We start from the raw sequence: 15,664 nt of genomic DNA on the forward strand, positions 1-15,664 counted from the left end.
AGCAGAGCTCACAACACATGCTCTCTAGCTTCCATGCTGAGTGATCGTTCGGTCACAACAAATATTTTGTTCCGAAACTCTCAAAATTTTGGCATCACAGGAAATTTTTTTTCACGAACGAAGGTAAGCCTTGACATTTTGTCTTGAGGCCTAAAATTATTATATTAATAGTTGACACAATATCATACTGATAATGCATTATATGTAGGATTTCTTTTACAGGAACCATGGCAGACAAATTGACATCGCCTGAATTCTTGCCCCAGTTCATTGACCAATACAAGCAGATGCCTTGTTTGTGGAAAGTCAAGTCCAAGGAGTACTCGGACAAGAATAAGAAGCACAAGGCCTTCACCAAGCTTGCTGAAATGTGCAAAGCTGTCTATCCACAAGCTGATATGAATTATGTGAAACATAAAATTGCAAATCTGAGGACTGTGTTTAAGAAGGAACTAAACAAAATCAGTGCATCTGAATGGTCAGGGGCTGCAGCAGATGACATCTATACCAAGACTTTGGTACTTTAACAGCTTGCGCTTTCTCCCTGATCAGTGTGACTCCAGAACCTCATTATCAGCTCTTTCATCAACTTCTCCAGAGTCCTTGTCACCTGAACTGTATGGAGATGACCAGGAGGAGCTACCACTGACACAGGAGCAATCAGTGACACAGGAGCAATCAGTGACACTGGTAAAATATTGTATTTTTAACAGCTTTCATTTCAGAGATGATCCTTTGGTATTATTATGCACTATTTGCCTTCATATATGCCTATCATCTGACAGTCTGGTTTACTTCATGTCACATAAAAAGTACTTTAGCATTTTGGATGAATTATTAAATACTACTTATTTCCTTCCCATTCCTAGAAAATTTCAGATGGAACCATCATGCCACCACTAAGAATACCTATGGTTAGACCCAGGAAGAGGAAAAATCTGGATGATGCTACTACAGCCTTCCTAAACCAAGCTTCGGCAGCCCTACAGAGGAGAGCCGATGAACAGGATGCCTTTGGAATCCTTACAGCCAATAAACTGCGCAAAATGTCTGTTCACCAGAGACAAATGGCAGAGTACCTGTTGCTCCAAGTGCTGAATAACAGGGCAAGAGGTGAAATTACACAAAACACCTGTATTGCTGAATCACAACCTGCACCAGCACCACCGCCTCCATCATCACTGCAGCACACACCACAATGGCATTATCCTGCACCTGATCATCAAATCTCATCATGGTGCCCGGATTATCATTACACAAATCTTTAGTTGTATGTTCTGTTTGCTACAATTTCTTGTTTTTCTGGACCTGATATGAAGCACTTTGTTGTGGATTTACATCTAGTTTAATGGTTATTTTTAACATGGTATATATTTAATAATAAAATTCATTGTTGTGAGTAGAATTATGGGGGTCTGATAGTTAATGTTCTAATATACATATATACTTATAAGAATTTTTACTGTAGTTCCTTCTTTTCTTCTCAGGAAATTTGATTTGAAGTATGAGACGTCTGGATTTAAAGGTTAACTTCCTTTTTTCAAGTTTAAGAAAAGCATCTTATGGTCAAACCAGCTTGAACCAGAAACCGTCTACTTTTGGAATTATTTAAACTATTAACCTACATTTAACTCTGAGTTTGCTGTTAAGCATATGAAATTTGATTGGATTAAAACTATATGACCACGCCTGAAACTCAGTACGATCACGCCTATACGTTATGTCTATATATGTAATAGTCTAAGCTTAAAGAGACAGATATATACTTTGTATTACCTTAGTTCATCTCACATGAGGTGAACTTTTGTATGCTATATTATCTCCACTGCAGTGTAATAAATGCACCTTTCTTTACCAATTTGGACTCGTCATCTCATCTAAAAAGTCTCGTTTGAAGACACCCTAACGTGAAGCTATAGTTTGGTGCCCTGCGACTCGGATCGTTCCATTGGACCCCAGGCCAGGAGAGATGTGAAATCCACAAAGGACAGACCAGTGGCCACGGTAAGACCCTTGTTCTTACTTATTCTGTCCCTTGTGGCAAGTAACTGTCGGTGTCTGAGGTGTTTTGGAAGCAGAAGAGTTTTGTAATGTTTGATGAGATGGCGAGATAAATATGAATCAGGGTAACGTTAATATTACACAGTTTGACCCAAGAAGCTCCTCTAGTTTATATGTTGCAGAAATAATAGCACCTATTATTATTATTTTTGGTGGGCTGCTGATGTTTTGTTTCTATGCATGAGGTGTCAATAGATTTGTAAGAATTGTGCGAATTGTGAGGTCTGACCAAAGGACTGAAGTAGTGTAAGAAGCCTGTGTGGCATAAGCCTGTGTGGCATAAGAAGCCTGTGTGGCAAGTGTAGAGAAGTGTCATTGACGGCTACTGTGTGTGGCCCGGGGAAAACAATTTAGTTGACGACCCAAATTGTAAATAGAGACTCCAGAGGAGGACTCTAGGATTGGGAAAACGGCAGTCCCATGGACCTCTCGATGCCGAGAGAGGTATAAATGGCACAAGTAAATTCAGTCCTTTGGCAGAAATGACAAATATTAACAGAGGTTGGGAAAAGACACCAAGATTATTATAAGTTTGACAAAAAGCAGACCTGATTCAATCCTAAATGGAAGGAGTTTATGATGTATCAACCTGGGTCTCTGTGTATGTTGACTTTCATGGTAGACTGACAGAATTGTTGCTGGGAATTAAATGTGTACAATGTTGGATTTTTGAAAGTATGAAACGTGATGAAATCTTGATTAGTCATCAGCCTGTTAAGACTTTTCTAACGCATATTACTGACGGGCCTAGTAAGACAGAATTACACCAAGCAATGCAAGTGTTATCAAAATGTTTAAGAAATGGAAAGATATGTGAAGAAAATCTGTCAGAAATGGTTGAAAAATTAGGGTGGTCCTGGGATAGCCCACAACTCCCAAGACGCAGTAAAAGAGGGAAAAATAAAGTAAAGGTAAAGAAAAATAAGGCAGAAAGTGAGAGCAGTGGGGATGAAGCTAGTGATAGTGGTCGGAAGGATAAAGTAAAAACAATGACCCTTCCTTCACCCAGAGAGTCAAACCAAGTTCACTCTCCAGTATTTTCATCTCCCACAGCACCCTCTTACCCAAATAATCTTCCTCCCCCAAGTTACCACGCTTGTCCTGAACCTAAAGGTACAGGACAAGGACCGTATACAGGAGTTATCAAGGACTTAGAGGCTATAACAGCACAAGAAGAAAATAAAGCCAGAATGGGTTTAAGATACAGTGCATATCCTCTTCGTATAATTAAAAATACTAGACAAGGACCAGATGATGGTGGCCAACCGATGGTAACCACCAGCTCTTGCTACCAGCCATTTACACCAGGAGAAATGAAAACTCTTACAAAAGACATTCCACACCCATCAAAAGATAAAGCTGTCTTTATGCAAGAAATGAACAGATTAAAAGAATCTCAAGATTTGTGCTGGGCAGATATGGCTCAATTATTGAGAATAGTCCTTGGGTCCACTGACCTGAACAAGGTTGCGCAGAAAAGTACAGATGACAATCACAATGTCACTGTGCCCCACAAGCCGGGGAAACGTTTTGTTCCAGGCTGAAGATAAAACAATAGAAGGACTAGAAAGAAAATGGACAGAATGTTGTAGAATTATTAACGCATGGCCCTCACAGAACAAATCTGGTGGCTTGCTAGATGTGAGACAAGAAAAAACTGAGGATGTATTTGATTATTTTAAGCGTGTACAATCCATGGCAGAAACTGTGGGCGTAGACAGATCGCACTAATATCACTGCCATAGGTTGTAAGAATGCTGTTGTGATGGGATTGAAAGAAATAACAAGGAAATGTTTAATGGCAGCAAAACCAGAGTGGAAGGGATATGAATGGACTTTGCTAAGAGAAGTGTGTAGCAGTATTGTTTCCTATAAAGAAGAAAATCAAAAAGGGAGAAAAGCCTGTATATTGGATGGTACATGATTTGAGAGCTATCAATCAGATTATGAAGAGGACACTCCGGTTGTCCCAAATCCCAGTACCCTGCTAGATGATATACCTACAGGAACAAAGGTGTATACAGTAATAGATCTGGCAAACACATTCTTTAGTGTGAGTCAGGAAGAAGAGAAGAGAGAGAAAAGACTTAGAACTTTTGTGGCTCAAAATCTTGTTCAAGGAGCTAATGATTTTAGGAGATAAACCAGGAAATGTTTTAATTGTGGCAAGATTGGGCATCTTGCTAAGAGGTGCAGACACAAAAGAACATTGTGAACAAGACTCTCTTTCCCTGTTGAAATATCTCAGTGAACAGAATTGTAAGGTGTCAAAGGAAAAGGTACAATGGTGCAGATTTCATGTGAAGTTCCTTGGTCACTGTCTAGGCCCTGGAACCAAACACATTGACATTGAAAGAAAACGGACAATAACTAAAATGTCTCAGCCGAAAAATCACAAGCAGCTCAGAGAGTTCATTGGGATGGTGTCATATGTGAGACAATGGATACCAGATGCTAATACCAAATTGAAACCTCTGTATACAGCTTGACTATTCCCTTTGAATGGACAAAAGAGATAGAGGATCTTTTCAATCAGTTGAAGGCTGATATATAAGCAGCACCTGCCCTCAAACTGCCTGACCAAAACAAACCCTTTCAACTATATTGCTCTGTCAAGGGAGCCACAGGCAATGGAGTCCTTACTCAGAAGTCACCATCAGGAACACACATAGTTGCCTATGAGAGCGTACAACTGGACCCAATCCTCCAAGGATCGCCAACCTGTGTAAGAGCTGTTGCAGCCGCAGCATTACTAGTTGAAAAGGTTGCCATTATAAGGATGAATCAACCCCTGACAGTCTACACAACACATGCAGCAAGTGAAATCTTGGAAAGAGCAAGAACCAAACATTTGTCATCAGCAAGACTGAGCAAATATGAAACAATCCTGCTTGAATCAAGAGAAATAGAAGTGAAGAGGTGTACTACAATCAATCCTGCCAGTTTTTCCCAGAAAGAGAAGAAGACCTCGAAGAGGAGGGTGACCACAATTGCATAGAACTCATGGAAGAAGAAATTCAGCAAATCTCCCCAGTAAAGGACATTCCACTTGAAAATCCTGATCTGATCCTGTTTGTAGACGGTTCACGCCTATACAGGAATGGAGTCCCAAGAACAGCATATGCGGTGACAACATTGGAGGAAGTTATTGATACCCAACTGCTCCCTTCATCACTTTCAGCGCAAGTTGCTGAGTTGGTAGCACTCACCAAGGCTTGTGAGACCACAAGGGATTAATCAGCCAACATCTATAGGGACAGCAGGTATGCTCTAGGAGTAGTCCATGACTATGGTCCCATATGAAAAAACAGAGGATTCACAACTGCTGCAGGAGAACCAATCCAAAATTGGAAATATGTTCAAGAACTCTTTGAAGCAGTCACCCTGATAACTAACCCTAATGCTGCAGCGAGCCTGATCTTTGATGTATGCTCTGCTATTAACCTAAATCCTTTCCCCAGAAGAAGCTGTGGGGGGGGGGGGGGTTAGAGTGGGAAAAGGAATACTTAATTAATGACAAATACATTTGCTCAGGGAAGCTAGGAAGTGGCTGTAATAATGAAGCTATGCTAACTGATGTTTTGTTTCTGTTTAAAAAAAAAGTTTTTTTGTTACTGAGAGTCTGCTGGGTTTTGTTGTCCCTCGCTGCACTTCCTATTTTAGTTTCACAAGTGACACATACAGAACTCACTCCCCCTCCCCGTCTTAAAATCTGTGCTTTCCTATCTACTTAAGCTAGAGAAACAAAAAGCAGAAGTATGAAACCGCAAATGTTACTTGCTGGCAGCTCAAATATTATAAGATTATAACTAGAGATGAGCGAATTATTCAAAAATTCGATTCGACTGATTCGGCGAATTCGTGGAAAAAATTTGATTCGAGTCCAATATATTCGCTGCGAATTTAACTTATAAAAGGGTGTTTCTAGGCTTCAGAGAGCCTTTATATTAGTGCAGAACACTGTACCTTTAATTTAAATGCCCTTGGAGTCTGCTGGGGAAGAGAAATAATACTGTCAGTCAGTATGACATGCAGATGAGTGCCGTCGATCTTAGAATCACCGCACACTTCACTCATTTGGGCAGTCACGGGGCCAAAACCAGAGTGTGGAGCCACAGTGTGGCGGTGGAGGCAGCAGCAATGGGAGGCCATACAGCACCCTATGACAAAATGGAACCCACCAGCAGTGTGAGGAGACCTGAAAGTGGCACATGGCATGACACACTGTGGACCTGGCAGCAGCATGAGGAGGCGGTACAGGGGCCCATGGCAGATTAAGGCCTGGCAGCAGCAATGGGAGGCCCGTAATCTGCCAGCACCCTATGACAAAATGGAACCCTGGGCTGGGGCAGGCAGAACCGCCGTATCTTTATCACGGTTTTCCCAAGCCACCGAATGGCGACGTTGCATATGCTGACGCAACGCTGTAGTCCCAACATGGGCCCCCTGGCCACGCTTGACTTTCTGGCCACATAGTCGACATACGGCTACGTTTACTTCCTCGGGCGGCTTGACGAAAAATTGCCACACCACCGAGTAGGAAACTTTGCCCCCGCTACTCCTCACTGGCTGACTGCTACTTCCTCCGTGCACACCGGCACCACTACTGGCCGTGGGGGTAGGCTGCAGTGGAGCTGGTGCTCTACTCCGTGGCCGTTTGCCTCCACTGACACTGCTGCGACCCTGCTGCCTCCTGGCAGCAGCAATGGGAGGCAGTAAAGGGACCCATGACACACTCTGGACCTGGCAGCAGCATGAGGAGGCGGTACAGGGGCCCATGACAGATTACGGGCCTGGCTGCAGCATGAGGAGTCGGTACGGGGGCCCATGGCAGATTACGGGCCTGGCAGCAGCAATGGGAGGCCGTACAGGGACCCATGAGACACTCTGGACCTGGCAGCAGCATGAGGAGGCGGTACAGGGGCCCATGACAGATTACGGGCCTGGGAGCAGCATGAGGAGTCGGTACGGGGGCCCATGGCAGATTACGGGCCTGGCAGCAGCATGAGGAGGCGGTACAGGGACCCATGACACACTGTGGACCTGGCAGCAGCATGAGGAGGCGGTACAGGGGCCCATGACAGATTACGGGCCTGGCAGCAGCATGAGGAGTCGGTACGGGGGCCCATGGCAGATTACGGGCCTGGCAGCAGCAATGGGAGGCCATACAGCACCCTATGACAAAATGGAACCCACCAGCAGTGTGAGGAGACCTGAGAGTGGCACATGGCAGAGTGTGGCGATGGAGACAGCAGCAATGGGAGGCCGTACAGGGACCCATGACACACTCTGGACCTGGCAGCAGCATGAGGAGGCGGTACAGGGGCCCATGACAGATTACGGGCCTGGCAGCAGCATGAGGAGTCGGTACGGGGGCCCATGACACACTCTGGATCTGGCAGCAGCATGAGGAGGCGGTACAGGGGCCCATGACAGATTATGGGCCTGGCAGCAGCATGAGGAGTCGGTACGGGGGCCCATGGCAGATTACGGGCCTGGCAGCAGCAATGGGAGGCCCGTAATCTGCCAGCACCCTATGACAAAATGGAACCCACCAGCAGTGTGAGGAGACCTGAAAGTGGCACATGGCAGAGTGTGGCGATGGAGACAGCAGCAATGGGAGGCCGTACAGGGACCCATGACACACTCTGGACCTGGCAGCAGCATGAGGAGGCGGTACAGGGGCCCATGACAGATTACGGGCCTGGCAGCAGCATGAGGAGTCGGTACGGGGGCCCATGGCAGATTACGGGCCTGGCAGCAGCATGAGGAGGCGGTACAGGGACCCATGACACACTCTGGACCTGGCAGCAGCATGAGGAGGCGGTACAGGGGCCCATGGCAGATTACGGTCCTGGCAGCAGCAATGGGAGGCCATACAGCACCCTATGACAAAATGGAACCCACCAGCAGTGTGAGGAGACCTGAAAGTGGCACATGGCAGAGTGTGGCGATGGAGACAGCAGCAATGGGAGGCCGTACAGGGACACATGACACACTGTGGACCTGGCAGCAGCATGAGGAGGCGGTACAGGGGCCCATGGCAGATTACGGGCCTGGCAGCAGCAATGGGAGGCCCGTACTCTGCCAGCACCCTATGACAAAATGGAACCCACCAGCAGTGTGAGGAGACCTGAAAGTGGCACATGGCAGAGTGTGGCGATGGAGACAGCAGCAATGGGAGGCCGTACAGGGACCCATGAGACACTCTGGACCTGGCAGCAGCATGAGGAGGCGGTACAGGGGCCCATGACAGATTACGGGCCTGGCAGCAGCATGAGGAGTCGGTACGGGGGCCCATGGCAGATTACGGGCCTGGCAGCAGCAATGGGAGGCCCGTAATCTGCCAGCACCCTATGACAAAATGGAACCCACCAGCAGTGTGAGGAGACCTGAAAGTGGCACATGGCAGAGTGTGGCGATGGAGACAGCAGCAATGGGAGGCCGTACAGGGACCCATGAGACACTCTGGACCTGGCAGCAGCATGAGGAGGCGGTACAGGGGCCCATGGCAGATTACGGGCCTGGCAGCAGCAATGGGAGGCCCGTAATCTGCCAGCACCCTATGACAAAATGGAACCCACCAGCAGTGTGAGGAGACCTGAAAGTGGCACATGGCAGAGTGTGGCGATGGAGACAGCAGCAATGGGAGGCCGTACAGGGACCCATGACACACTGTGGACCTGGCAGCAGCATGAGGAGGCGGTACAGGGGCCCATGACAGATTACGGGCCTGGCAGCAGCAATGGGAGGCCCGTAATCTGCCAGCACCCTATGACAAAATGGAACCCACCAGCAGTGTGAGGAGACCTGAAAGTGGCACATGGCAGAGTGTGGCGATGGAGACAGCAGCAATGGGAGGCCGTACAGGGACCCATGACACACTGTGGACCTGGCAGCAGCATGAGGAGGCGGTACAGGGGCCCATGGCAGATTACGGGCCTGGCAGCAGCAATGGGAGGCCCGTAATCTGCCAGCACCCTATGACAAAATGGAACCCAGCAGCAGTGTGAGGAGACCTGAAAGTGGCACATGTTTGGGGCATGATTCATGGCGGATTTAGTCAGTTGTGTCAGGAACTGGTGGTTTGAAATCCAGACTAATCCACGCCTGATTCATTTTCACAAACGTGAGTCTCTCCACACTTTGGGTGGACAGTCGTGTCCTCCGCGGAGTTACAATACCTCCTGCCGCACTAAACACGCGCTCCGATGCCACGCTACTGGCCGGGCATGACAGCCTTTCAAGGGCAAATTCAGCTAGTTGGGGCCAAAGGTCAAGTTTCGTTGCCCAGTAGTCAAGGGGATTGTCTACTTCGGTTGGCAGGGTGCTGTCCAAGTAGGCCCAAGCCTGTTGTTTGAGGTCCTGCTCCAGGTCCACCTGATGCTGCTGCTGCTGCGGCTGGTTAGTAGTTTCCTCACTGCGCTGGTGAAGAAAGCTACTTATCATCAACTGCAGACTGAGGCAGCCGCTGCTGGTGGAGCTGCCACTGCTCCTATCACCCCACCCCTCCCCTGCTGCCATGGCAGCGGAACGCGAGCTCACAGGGCCCACAGTGTCTGAGGATGGACGTTGGCGCAGAAAGGCAGAGACCAACTGACTACATAGGTGGTTTTTATAGTACGTTATTTTGGCCTCCCTCTCAGCAGGTGTGAAAAAGGCCACCATTTTTGAACGGTAGTGAGGGTCCAACAAGGTGGACAGCCAAAAGTCATCCCTCTGTCTGATGGTTATTATTCGGCTGTCGCTACGCAAGCAACCGAGCATGCTATGGGCCATTTGTGCCAAGGAATGCGAGGGACTCCCTGCCTCCATCTCCACAGCATACTGCCACGGTGCGTCTGGGTCCTCTGTCTCCTCCTCCTCCTCTACCAGATGCTCCTGCTCCTCCACTCCTGTCCGCTGAGTGGAAAAACCACCCATTTCACTCAATAATTCCTGAGCACCAATGTCCTCCTCTACCTCCTCCTCTTCTTCCTGTCCTGCCCCCACAGGGGTCATGTGGCGTTGAGATCTGTGCGCCACGTCTACCGCACCCTGACCAGCCATTGTTAACAGCATTTGTTCCAGGACGTGCAACAGAGGAATGACGTCGTTCATCCCATAGTCCTGCCGACTCACGAATAGCGTGGCCTCCTCAAAGGGCCTGAGCAAGCGGCAGGTGTCACGCATGAGCTGCCAATGGCTGACATCTAAGTTACACAGGGGAGTACCTTTATCCGCTTGTAACATCAGGAAATCGGTGATGGCCTTTCGCTGTTCGTAAAGGCGGTCTAACATATGTAGGGTTGAATTCCACCTTGTTGCAACGTCACAGCATGAGGAGTCGGTACGGGGGCCCATGGCAGATTACGGGCCTGGCAGCAGCAATGGGAGGCCCGTAATCTGCCAGCACCCTATGACAAAATGGAACCCACCAGCAGTGTGAGGAGACCTGAAAGTGGCACATGGCAGAGTGTGGCGATGGAGACAGCAGCAATGGGAGGCCGTACAGGGACCCATGACACACTCTGGACCTGGCAGCAGCGTGAGGAGGCGGTACAGGGGCCCATGGCAGATTACGGGCCTGGCAGCAGCAATGGGAGGCCCGTAATCTGCCAGCACCCTATGACAAAATGGAACCCACCAGCAGTGTGAGGAGACCTGAAAGTGGCACATGGCAGAGTGTGGCGATGGAGACAGCAGCAATGGGAGGCCGTACAGGGACCCATGACACACTCTGGACCTGGCAGCAGCATGAGGAGGTGGTACAGGGGCCCATGGCAGATTACGGGCCTGGCAGCAGCAATGGGAGGCCCGTAATCTGCCAGCACCCTATGACAAAATGGAACCCACCAGCAGTGTGAGGAGACCTGAAAGTGGCACATGGCAGAGTGTGGCGATGGAGACAGCAGCAATGGGAGGCCGTACAGGGACCCATGACACACTGTGGACCTGGCAGCAGCATGAGGAGGCGGTACAGGGGCCCATGGCAGATTAGGGGCCTGACAGCAGCAATGGGAGGCCCGTAATCTGCCAGCACCCTATGACAAAATGGAACCCACCAGCAGTGGAGCTGGTGCTGTACTCCGTGGCCGTTTGCCTCCACTGACACTGCTGCGACCCTGCTGCCTCCTGGGCAACCCACCGACTGTTTTGCTCGCTGCCAAGCTGGCACCCTCTTCTCCTGATGATGCAGAAGCAATAGCCTGATGACGACGAGGCTGCCAAGTGCGATCAGCCTCATCATCATCAATTAGGGTCTCCGCCTCACTACTAGCCCCCTCGGCTGCGTGTGGGTCAGGAGACAGACCTGTCTCTAGACCGGCTACCGAGCCACTCTCCTCGCCAGTACTTCTTTGCCTGGCTGCTGAAGAGGCAGATGTCTCCCCCCGTTCCTGACCGCCCTCTGTTAGCTCTTCCTCACTGTACAGTGGGGCTGAGCCCACAGCATGCGATACTTCGCTTGGTGAGGGAACACCAAAGGACAGGGGCAGGTAGAGGACACGTGATTTCAGTGGGCTTGCTCCCGGGCCATGCCAACTAACGGTTGTGTCTGACGTACCCACCGACCGTTGGCTGTAGGTGTCAGAGGTGACCTGGGAAGAGGAAGACGACCGAGCCAACCAATCGATGACGGCAGGGTTGTCGGTGGAGACACGACCACTGGATGACACCGGGAGCACTGGCCTCTGGCTGCGACTAGTGCTGCCTCGACCCCTTCCTCTGCTGCCACGTCTGCTCGCTCCTGAAACATTGCCTCCTCTGCCACTCCTCTGCGTGTTGTCTGACATACTCTTTAATTCAACGATTCTGTGTCCCTGAGTAACGATTCTGTGTCCCTGAGTAACAGTTCTGTGTCCCTGAGTAACAATTTTGTGTCCCTGAGTATCATTTCTGTGTCCCTGAGTAACAATTCTGTGTCCCTGAGTAACAATTCTGTGTCCCTCAGTAACAATTCTGTGTCCCTCAGTAACAATTCTGTGTCCCTCAGTAATAATTCTGTGTCTGTCCCTGAGTAACAATTCTGTGTCCCTCAGTAACAATTCTGTGTCCCTCAGTAACAATTCTGTGTCCCTCAGTAACAATTCTGTGTCTGTCCCTGAGTAACAATTCTGTGTCCCTGAGTAACAGTTCTGTGTCCCTGAGTAACAATTCTGTGTCCCTGAGTAACAGTTCTGTGTCCCTGAGTAACAATTCTGTGTCCCTGAGTAACAATTCTGTGTCCCTCAGTAACAATTCTGTGTCCCTCAGTAACAATTCTGTGTCCCTCAGTAACAATTCTGTGTCTGTCCCTGAGTAGCAATTCTGTGTCCCTGAGTAACAGTTCTGTGTCCCAGAGTAACAGTTCTGTGTCCCTGAGTAACAGTTCTGTGTCCCTGAGTAACAATTCTGTGTCCCTCAGTAACAATTCTGTGTCCCTCAGTAACAATTCTGTGTCCCTCAGTAACAATTCTGTGTCCCTCAGTAACAATTCTGTGTCTGTCCCTGAGTAACAATTCTGTGTCCCTGAGTAACAGTTCTGTGTCCCTGAGTAACAATTCTGTGTCCCTGAGTAACAGTTCTGTGTCCCTGAGTAACAATTCTGTGTCCCTGAGTAACAGTTCTGTGTCCCTGAGTAACAATTCTGTGTCCCTGAGTAACAATTCTGTGTCCCTGAGTAACAATTCTGTGTCCCTGAGTAACAATTCTGTGTCCCTCAGTAACAATTCTGTGTCTGTCCCTGAGTAACAATTCTGTGTCCCTCAGTAACAATTCTGTGTCCCTCAGTAACAATTCTGTGTCTGTCCCTGAGTAACAATTCTGTGTCCCTGAGTAACAATTCTGTGTCCCTCAGTAACAATTCTGTGTCCCTCAGTAACAATTCTGTGTCTGTCCCTGAGTAACAATTCTGTGTCCCTGAGTAACAGTTCTGTGTCCCTGAGTAACAGTTCTGTGTCCCTGAGTAACAGTTCTGTGTCCCTGAGTAACAATTCTGTGTCACTGAGTAACAATTCTGTGTCCCTGAGTAACAATTCTGTGTCCCTCAGTAACAATTCTGTGTCTTTCCCTGAGTAACAATTCTGTGTCCCTGAGTAACAGTTCTGTGTCCCTGAGTAACAATTCTGTGTCCCTGAGTAACAGTTCTGTGTCCCTGAGTAACAATTCTGTGTCCCTGAGTAACAATTCTGTGTCCCTGAGTAACAATTCTGTGTCCCTCAGTAACAATTCTGTGTCCCTCAGTAACAATTCTGTGTCTGTCCCTGAGTAACAATTCTGTGTCCCTGAGTAACAATTCTGTGTCCCTCAGTAACAATTCTGTGTCCCTCAGTAACAATTCTGTGTCTGTCCCTGAGTAACAATTCTGTGTCCCTGAGTAACAGTTCTGTGTCCCTGAGTAACAGTTCTGTGTCCCTGAGTAACAATTCTGTGTCCCTGAGTAACAATTCTGTGCCCCTGAGTAACAATTCTGTGTCCCTCAGTAACAATTCTGTGTCTTTCCCTGAGTAACAATTCTGTGTCCCTGAGTAACAGTTCTGTGTCCCTGAGTAACAATTCTGTGTCCCTGAGTAACAGTTCTGTGTCCCTGAGTAACAATTCTGTGTCCCTCAGTAACAATTCTGTGTCCCTCAGTAACAATTCTGTGTCTGTCCCAGAGTAACAGTTCTGTGTCCCTGAGTAACAGTTCTGTGTCCCTGAGTAACAGTTCTGTGTCCCTCAGTAACAATTCTGTGTCTGTCCCTGAGTAACAATTCTGTGTCCCTCAGTAACAATTCTGTGTCCCTCAGTAACAATTCTGTGTCTGTCCCTGAGTAAAAATTCTGTGTCCCTGAGTAACAGTTCTGTATCCCTGAGTAACAGTTCTGTGTCCCTGAGTAACAGTTCTGTGTCCCTCAGTAACAATTCTGTGTCTGTCCCTGAGTAACAATTCTGTGTCCCTCAGTAACAATTCTGTGTCCCTCAGTAACAATTCTGTGTCTGTCCCTGAGTAACAGTTCTGTGTCCCTGAGTAACAGTTCTGTGTCCCTGAGTAACAGTTCTGTGTCCCTGAGTAACAGTTCTGTGTCCCTCAGTAACAATTCTGTGTCCCTCAGTAACAATTCTGTGTCCCTCAGTAACAATTCTGTGTCTGTCCCTGAGTAACAATTCTGTGTCCCTGAGTAACAGTTCTGTGTCCCTGAGTAACTTTTCTGTGTCCCTCAGTAACAATTCTGTGTGTGTCCCTGAGTAACAATTCTGTGTCCCTCAGTAACAATTCTGTGTCCCTCAGTAACAATTCTGTGTCTCTCAGTAACAATTCTGTGTCTGTCCCTGAGTAACAGTTCTGTGTCCCTGAGTAACAGTTCTGTGTCCCTGAGTAACAGTTCTGTGTCCCTGAGTAACAATTCTGTGTCTGTCCCTGAGTAACAGTTCTGTGTCCCTCAGTAACAATTCTGTGTCCCTCAGTAACAATTCTGTGTCTGTCCCTGAGTAACAGTTCTGTGTCCCTGAGTAACAGTTCTGTGTCCCTCAGTAACAATTCTGTGTCCCTCAGTAACAATTCTGTGTCTGTCCCTGAGTAACAATTCTGTGTCCCTGAGTAACAGTTCTGTATCCCTGAGTAACAGTTCTGTGTCCCTGAGTAACAGTTCTGTGTCCTTCAGTAACAATTCTGTGTCTGTCCCTTAGTAACAATTCTGTGTCCCTCAGTAACAATTCCGTGTCCCTCAGTAACAATTCTGTGTCTTTCCCTGAGTAACAGTTCTGTGTCCCTGAGTAACAGTTCTGTGTCCCTGAGTAACAGTTCTGTGTCCCTGAGTAACAATTCTGTGTCCCTCAGTAACAATTCTGTGTCCCTCAGCAACAATTCTGTGTCTGTCCCTGAGTAACAATTCTGTGTCCCTGAGTAACAGTTCTGTGTCCCTGAGTAACAGTTCTGTGTCCCTGAGTAACAGTTCTGTGTCCCTCAGTAACAATTCTGTGTGTGTCCCTGAGTAACAATTCTGTGTCCCTCAGTAACAATTCTGTGTCCCTCAGTAACAATTCTGTGTCTGTCCCTGAGTAACAGTTCTGTGTCCCTGAGTAACAGTTCTGTGTCCCTGAGTAACAGTTCTGTGTCCCTGAGTAACAATTCTGTGTCTGTCCCTGAGTAACAGTTCTGTGTCCCTGAGTAACAATTCTGTGTCCCTGAGTAACAGTTCTGTGTCCCTGAGTAACAGTTCTGTTTCCCTGAGTAACAATTCTGTGTCCCTAAGTAACGATTCTGTGTCCCTAAAGTATCTGTGGCCCTAACTCTGTCCCTAATACAGAGAGGTCTGTCTCTCTTGAATGACCGGAGGCAAATGGAGATTTGTAAGATGGCCGCAATTTATAGCTCCACCATTACACAGTGCTGGCTGGCTGGCTGCTGATTGGCTAATGCGATCTCATGTCATGAATGAATGCATTATGGGTCAGCGCACCTTGTCTGCGCGCCTTCCCAGAGATCCCCGCTCTGTCGCCACACATGTCGCCGCCATTTTTGGAAAAATTTCGATTCGCGCATCCGAAGTCTGCTAATTTTCGGATTCGGCGCGAATCGAATTTTTCCTAATATTCGAAACAAATTCCACTTCGCCAAGTTCGATTCGCTCATCTCTAATTATAACTTTAGAAGTACTAAAGA

At 48.0% G+C, this 15,664-nt stretch overlaps 1 pseudogene; it reads left to right on the forward strand.

The window, feature by feature from the left end:
• The first annotated feature begins 227 nt into the window (after positions 1–227).
• On the forward strand, positions 228–1,268 carry LOC149436179 (uncharacterized; annotated as a pseudogene).
• Positions 1,269–15,664: the final 14,396 nt, after the last annotated feature.

Source organism: Staurois parvus, unplaced genomic scaffold (genome assembly GCF_062004578.1).
Source record: "Staurois parvus isolate SC_StPar_1 unplaced genomic scaffold, SC_StPar_1.0 ptg001408l, whole genome shotgun sequence".
Classification (NCBI taxonomy): Eukaryota; Metazoa; Chordata; class Amphibia; order Anura; family Ranidae; genus Staurois; species Staurois parvus.